The sequence below is a fragment of the Pogona vitticeps genome, chromosome 4 (assembly GCF_051106095.1).
Source record: "Pogona vitticeps strain Pit_001003342236 chromosome 4, PviZW2.1, whole genome shotgun sequence".
Lineage (NCBI taxonomy): Eukaryota > Metazoa > Chordata > Lepidosauria > Squamata > Agamidae > Pogona > Pogona vitticeps.
In genome coordinates, this window is record NC_135786.1 from 211224114 (window position 1) to 211232500 (window position 8387).

At 38.0% G+C, this 8387-nt stretch overlaps 1 protein-coding gene across 7 annotated transcripts in view; it reads right to left on the minus strand.

Moving 5' to 3' along the window:
- RUNX1T1 (RUNX1 partner transcriptional co-repressor 1) overlaps window positions 1–8387 on the minus strand; it is a 221242-nt gene that overhangs the window by 207071 nt on the left and 5784 nt on the right. For 2 of the 7 annotated variants that reach the window (XM_020814253.3, XM_072999103.2), the window contains exon 1: window positions 4726–4968. The exons of 4 other annotated variants lie outside the window; for them this stretch is intronic. The gene's annotated coding sequence lies outside the window, so the exon portion shown is untranslated. Of the gene's footprint in view, window positions 1–4378; window positions 4587–4725; window positions 4969–8387 lie in introns of those variants that run through there. One more of the 7 variants, XM_078393587.1, reaches the window with a different exon arrangement.

Here is an 8387-nt window from a genome sequence, read left to right on the forward strand (position 1 = left end):
TAGATCCTGTAATTAGGTCAATATGGACCCAATAGATGCACTATAATTAAACAATAGCTTCCCCAAATCAGGATGCCAATGTCCCCTCTCCATCTATGAACATTTATTTTCAGATCATTGTTTTGGGACACACAGTTATTTAGCTTTGTTATTAAAAGAGACACCTCCAGTTGCCTGTTCTGTTTTGTTTCTCTTCCTATAGACACCATTATGCCAATGTGGCAGGGCTATTTATATGTCAGGATGCAAAGGCTTGCTATAACCCTTAAGTTGTATGCACTAATATCGCTTGTTATGATGAAATGATGAAACTATACTTTGACCCCTGCTGCTCCCAGGCAAATGAGGCAATCTTACACTGAAAACAGAACATCAGCCCACCAGTCCATTGTGGAAAGTCTTTTGACCCAGAGAATTGAAACATGACATTTGAACTACCACCTATGGAGGTGACTGGGCAGTCATCATCACTCAAGCAAGAAATGTAGTCTATAAGCTCTTCAAATAAAGTGGTGCACAAAGGGAAGCTGCCTGGTGGTAATGACTGGTACTTATGCAAATTGCATATTAGCATCCAGCCAGGCAGACATATTGAAGCCTCCTATAGTTGCCGAGCTAACTATAGGTTCTTATACTACTGATGGAGCTGTGAAGCTACTTTCTCAGGTGGTGGTTAACATTCTCAGTTTTTCCTAAAATGTGATAGAAAATAACCTGTTGGAAGTAACGATAAAAACAATATAGCCCTGCCAAGCATCAAGGCACAAACAATAGCCCAGTATGCTTGCTGGGTAATTGTTGCTGGTGGTGAAGCAGATTCAATCCACTAGATGGAGTCTTGCCGGTGAAGGCAAATTTGCAAGAATTGCTTGAATCATAAGCTATACACTCTTCCAGAGGCTTCCTTTTATGTTAAAAGACCTCACCTCAGATATGAAGCTGAAGAAATGCCAGGAAAATCAATGACACATCAGAGATCTTGACTTTACTTGTGCATAATTCTACCTCAGTAACTTGACATACTAAATACCATTTTAAGAGCTCTCATTTAGCTTGCTAACTTTTTCATTTGCTTTTAAACAGATCAATGGCTTTACTTACAGCACTGCTTTAATTCACAGAAAAAGTGACTAACACTTTACATGAAAACACAGATTCTATATATATAATGTGATTTCTAAGAAGAGTATTAAAACTGCTTCTTGCAAACTGCACAGTTTTATTTTGGTTACGGATCACTATATTTTTTAGGTGGCATACGATTTTTCATCTGTTGGCCAGTATCCTGTTACGTAGCTCTTGCTCCTTAACAAGAGTGATGCCACTGGCAGATTGCCGCTAATTAAAAAGTTCCCACTTTGATTTCAGGTTGTGCATGACTTTATTGCGTGTAAGTCATTCATAACAACAAAGCAAAGCAGGAGCTCTTTAATTAGTGGTGGCAATAGACTGCTGTCATTGATGTCACTCCAGTTGTGCTGACAGAGCTATAGAACAGGATACTCCATAAAAAGGGTTTGCTAATATCTAGACCCCCCTTCCCTAGCCTATTCAATAATTTTAACCCCCACTTGCTTTGGACAATTTGTGCCCAGTATTTTCCATAAAACTTGATTGATAACAATACTGAAAAGGATTTTGAATATTTACTCAAACATAATTTACTCATTTTTCAAAATCTAGGAAAAAAAACGTTGCTCTGAAAACTGTTAGCTAAAATATCCTGAATTACCTTAAACCAGGCTACTACTATATTTCTCTGGAGAGCAGAACTGCAGAAGAAATTAGTAAAGGTTGCTTTGCAATAAAGTCTAGGGATAGATCCTACCCCCATGTATTCTTTTAAGGCTCAGGTTTCAGAGCTAACTTTTTTTCTAAATTAATACTTGTAATGTAATATATCAATAATTAGCCATGAGGACACAGTTGTATTGTTCGTTATCATTTTAAAATCCTAGCTGCGTAACACAATTTTTCATATACCGATGGCAATAAACAAAATGCACATTAAGCTAGAGATTTTTCAGTACAGATTTCCCCCCCTCAAATAACCCACTCACATTAACAAAAGACTGCACTGGCTTGCAAATTACAGGGTGTTATTTTTAGTGGAAGTAGTTCAATATTCATATTGTAGCAGATGTAGCAGTTTAAAAAAACAGCTCTTCAAATCATGCACAAATTGAAAACAGGGAAACTGATTGCATTTTCTCTTATCACTTTCCTTTTCTGAATTGACACTTTTGGCCTTCTGAAAATTTACACATGCCTTTCATCTCAACAGCACCTGCTGATCAAATAGAAACCTACCATGTTCATGAAAATGGTATGAAGGACTCATTTTCTTCTTACCATCTCATGGGGGCATCAGTAGTCCACTTCATGGCCACGATGGAACAATTATTAAGGCACAATCTGAATGCATTTTATATTTTCATTAAACTTTTTTTTAAAAAAAGATGGGCTAAATCACTAGTGACTCTTTTCATATTAGCTCTTTGTCTGCTTTAAATTAATTTCTGCCTCCATGCTTGCGTAACACTGATGGGTTTTATTGTGCTGCCAGTTCCCATTTTACTGAGTATCTCAAAGAATCTGAGATAAGAGTTTACTATATATTTCCTGGTCAATGTGTGTTCAATACATGTAAGGACAGTACATTTAGTGGTCAGAAAAGAAGAAGCAGATCAAGACCAAATGTCTCTTTAGCAACAGAAATTGATCTAACATGCATACATTGAGACTAAAAATGAATGAAATCTCATTTAAGCTGTACTTTTGAATTCTCACAATATCCCTGAACCAGCAGAGTTCTAGCAGATGCTTTATTGTTCAAGTATCAATGTAATGGTGAATAGCTGACCTATTAGCTATTACAGAAAATGTTATGCTCCCCCAATGTACTTCATGGTTCCGCATTAAAAAAATAAGAAACACAAGTACCTTGTTAGCCTGTCTGCTCTTAGCCCATAAACTCTGATAGGTAGCAGCAGTGGCAGGTAACACAAGGATACCATAATTCTAGGTCTAATTAAAGATGCTCCCACGATCTCCTGCATGTCAGTTTTGTAACTGATAGAGCCCTAAACCTTCTCAAGTGCTCTGCAGCCATCCATTACTATTCCGCCTCAGCGATAAGGTAACTTGAAGGCAGAGATGACATACAGTAATATATGTGGCATTCTGCCTGTTGGTTTGTGAACTTGTATTCCATCATGCTCACTGAGGCAATCATAAACCTGAAATGTCAATATATTCAGTCAATGGAAGTAAAATAATGGGACTCTATTGTCTTACCTATCGATTGGCTGTTGTCAACATGGATACATGTCCTCCCTCCCATCTCAGCTTTAAACAAATTTTTAATTAGGTTCTTAGCTACTGGATCATGTTTCTATATCCAGCTATGTAAACACCTGACCAAGTGCTGTGGTAAGAGAGAAGTGCTAATACCCCAAATCTAAAACACATTTACTTGAAAGTAAGTTCCACTCTTTTCAGTGGAATTTATTTCCACTTAGGATGGGGGTTAAGGATCATGAGGTTTTCAGTCACAGAGGTTTATAAGAAACCTTTAAAAGTATTTCCAGATGGTTGGGGTTTTTTTCTCTGAGATATTTCAAATTATTCATTTCTTCCCAGTTTGAAGAATAATAAGCATTTTATGAAAATTAAAATATTTTTCAAATTCTTGCCCATGCAGACCTAAAACCTACCAAATTAAAACCATATACAGGTTTTAACACACAACGGATATTTTTTTAAAAACTGAAGCATCATTCTTTCACACAGATTTCCCCAAGATATACATACAATTCAGACATAAAATTCAAATCAGAAACCACCAGAGGCTGCAATCCTCAGTACCATTACAAGAGAGTAACCCTCACTGAAATTGCTGAGCTTGCCTCTGAGTAATCAGGTTCCTGCAACTGCACTAAAAATTATCCTTTATTGGGAGGAACACTGCTTCGTAACAATCAGAAGAACCCGCATACAGAAATGTCAGTCAAGAGGGAGTGGGAGAAGAGAAGCTAAAACCTTTCCATCATTCAAAAATCAATCAAAATTTTCAGTTTCCCTCCTCCCTTCTCCTGCATGAGATAGACTATTTTCTACCCTTTCTCATCTAATAAAAGAGCTAATCAGGTTGTTATGATGTTCATTTCTTTCTCCATCTAATAGCTGTAAAGCCCAGTCAATAAATAATCTTGTCTTCCCCAGAAAGAAAGGAAAACAAAACAAAACTTCCTTTGCTTCTTCAATGGTTTGAAGCGGGGAGAGGGACCACATTGCTAAACCCCATTCAGACTGGTCAAATTAAACCCAATTAAAGACAAGGCGGGAGGGCGAGACCAGGACAGAATAATCATCTCACCTATGCAAGTATGAATAACGGTACTGACGGGAGAATGCCAGGCCAGGCCAGGTAAGGTTAGATGCCTCATAACCTCCCACAACAAAAGGCAGATCCTTTTTTCCCCCTCTCACTCTAGGCTAATCTTTAAATGTAAATTCCCTACCAGCTAAGAAGAGAAGCAAGATAAGGGGTTACATCTTCACTTCTCCCGAGCCTTATCGAATTCAGCATCATTTAGAGAAAATGGGGAGGGGTAGTTGAGGGAGGGAAGGAGGGAGGGCAAGACAGAGAGAGGAGTAAGGAGAAGGGTTGCTCTCTATCCCCCCCCCACACACACACACTTTCTGAAAATGCTTGGAGATTACCTTCTGGATGAGGAGAGCCTAGGCAGGAGCAGAGGCAGAAGCACAGCTAGGGCTTTGTATTCATTAAACACACATCGCAGCTTATCTGAAGTAAGAGCCTTGTCAGGATGGCACATTGTGTGTGAGAGAAAGCGAAGGGGGGGAGGCAATGTGCATCAGGGTGATTACAATATCAGCATGGCCCAGATGGAGGCAGGAAAAATAAACAGAGAGTGTGAGAGGGAGAGAAAGGCAGTGGCGTATGACCGAGTGAGGGAAGGAGGAGGGGGGGCCAAACTTCTCCTCATGGGAGTGGGGAGCCCAATTCTGGCATACATATGTGAGCACACCTGCCAGCAAAGCCACCCATCTTGCAGACTAGGCAACTATCATCTGATCTCTGATGCTTTTCTTGAGATAACATCCACCTTATATTTGATATTAACAGATAATCTAAATTTTAAAAATCTTATTTCTTGGGAATACAATAGCTAACGAAGAAGATTGTAGAAGGCTTTGTTTCTCTGACGGTTCACCAGAATAGATGGTAATGTTCTAGGTCAGAAGCAAATGTGGATAATTTCTATCTAGTTATTCATTTACTAAATTTATATCCCACCCCTTCTATCAAGAGTGCAGGGTGGTGTATGTTGCCTCTCCCCCAGCTTGATTTCTTCCCCTCATAACAGTCCTGAGATGCAGGTGAGGTTCAAAGAGACAAACTGGCCCAAGGTCACCCAGCAAGTTTCATGGAGCAAGGATCAAGACATGAACCTCCTGATTTTTTGTCTACCACTCCAACCACCCTGGCTCTCAGCTTCTCTAACCATGGAATAACTGTTATTTCCTGTTATAAAAATTAATGCTTAGATTATTTCACTTCTGCTTTGTAAAGAATCTTCCCCCCTTCTAAATAAATAAATAAATAAATAAATAAATAAATAAATAAATAAATAAATAAATAAATCACAGATTCTTATTACCCAGATCATAATGTACCACCTCACAAGATGACGGAAAATGCATCCTACCAGGATTGGTTTTTACTCAGTGCAGAGCAACCCAAAATTCTCCCTTGTCCTGTGGGAAGGGGGATAAAAAGAGGAGAAAAGGAGATCTTTATACTAAGGAAAGTCAATATCTACAATACCCAGAAATTTTGTTTTTTAAATTTCCTCTATCTCTCTAATATGAATTTAGAGCAAATTAATACCTGTTCAAAGGAGCAAAGTATAAACTAACACTGGGGCATCTTCAGCTTGTTCACATACATGTATGACATCTTTAAAACATACATGGTGCCTTCTCAAAACAGATAAGGGAAAAGTGCAAGATTCTGAAAACACTGCTTTAAAGAGGGTAAGCTATGTCAATGGATTTCAGATCTTACGTATATACCTGGGACCCATATTTAGCTACAAATATCTTAGTGAGATACCCTTTTCTTTACCCAACTTTACCATTCTTCCCCCTTTTCACTTGACTCCATGTCTTAAAGAGGCAACTATTTAAAGAAAATGAAAATGGTGATGACACAAATGTGACAATTGTGGGCCCTGATCCACCAGCTGAAGGTCAATGAATAGTGCAACTTACTCAGAATTAATCAGCAGGCTTGGACATGTCAATAAATGGAACACTTACAGTTTATATTGTCTTTTCCCAACTGACTTGTAGAGAGATTCTCAAGTTGTTTATTTGGAAATTGATGAAAGAACAATTATCTATGTGGTTCATTCTCATAAATTAGGACACTACTCTATTCGATCTTTGAACATTTTCAGGTTCCCAATTTGTTCAAGTATCTAAGCTTATGAAACACTTAACAAAAGCCAGACATGCATTCTAACTCATTGCTTTCCAACATTGGAGCCAATACTGTCTTTATAAAAAATGCACCCAATCACAGAATTATTCTTTGTCCACATAAGAATGTGTTTTCTATGATGAATAGATGACTTGGAGAAGTAGACCTCAATTAAGAAAGAGAGAACTAAACAGTCCTCTGAATGAATCCACAGAGAACTAACTCAAGTATAAAGAAAATCATTAAGGTAACCTAACATAACCAACACAGCAGAAGAATTTATGGGGAAAAGATTAACTAATGTCTGGTAGCCACGATAGCTAGATGGAACACCATATTCAAAAACAGTATATTTCTGCCTATCAAATGCAAGACAAAAGCAAGCCCCCTCCACTGTTATTTGTCCCAAACTTCCCAGAGGCATCAACTGCCCACAAATAGATACATAGTAAGATAAGACAGATGATTGGTGTGATCCATAACACTTGTATGTATAAACAGAAATAGTGCTGCATTAAACTTACCAGTGCAAAATGAGCTGTCATTCACATAACGCAAAGATGACATTAATTTACTTTTTAAGTCGGTCATTCCCCTGGGATAGCTAACTGAGCAGCAACTCAAGAGAAAGCTGTATTAAGATACTACAGCTTTTCAACCAAGTGTCCTGGCCCATAGGGACTCTTTTTTTTCCATCAGAGAATAGATGAAAGAGGAATTGACATATGACAAAAGCCAAAAGCAGAACCTAACACCAGAAGAAGGGATGCATATGTGTGTGGAAATGGTGTCACTATAATGAAATGCCCCATAAAGAAGCCTCTGTCATAAATCCTCCACTAATCCAATAATGTGAAAACATCACTGGGACATGGCATGAGGTTTTCTTTTCTAATTCTTCAGCCTTCTTACTACAAAACAAACCTTATGCCCACAATATTGACTTCCACTGATGTGTTCTCAGGTCACAGCCTTACATCCTGATCTTCAAATGAGTCTCAAGAACTGCAGCAGAATTTACTTAAAAATATGTTTATGGTTTGAAGAGGAATACCCACGCAATTTCTGTCAGAAACGTTGTTTGAATGTACTTTAGTAAAGGAGCCATTATTGTGTATTTAAACGCATGAGACTTCAAGCAGTCTTCCATTTTCAAAACATAAACACTTCCCTAATGCTTCATGTAATCTTTGGAATGGCCAACCATATCTGGGAGAAATAAGACATGCAAGAGTATGAAGGGAATTTGAGGTATGCTAAATTCACTTCAAAGTGGTGCTTCTGCTGAAGTTGCACATTTCCATGTATCACTGATACTTTCTGCAGAATATACATTGATGGTATTTGACTGCAGTCCTAGGCACACTCACGTAACTGCTATCCAACACAATAGGACTTAATTCCAAGTAAATACATGTAGGACCAGGCTGTTAGTTTAATAGCTATCAAATCTATTTAAAAATAATCCTATGGCAATAAATAAGAATGTCCCACAAGAGGACAACTCCAAAAGTTAGACCTCTGGGTAGTTTGGGCGGCATATAAATTGAATAAATAAAATAAAATAAATAAATAAATTGGCCCTCTGGCCTGAAGGACATCTTCCAGTGAAGCTGTCTTGTCAAAATTCCCTTGATTTATTTTCCTTATCTGAAACATAAGCCTGCTGTAAAATTATTTTTTCTCAAAAGGAGGATCAAAACACTGGCACCTTTCTAGAACAATTGCTTTGGAAATATCTATTCCTCCCCCCACCTTTCATACACACATTTTTAAAAGCAATATAATGCAATATATACCATGGTCAGACTAAAAATGTGTAACAGATGAACCATTCATAATCACAGCTGTCTGAAAGTCCAAGCTTCAGGCTACA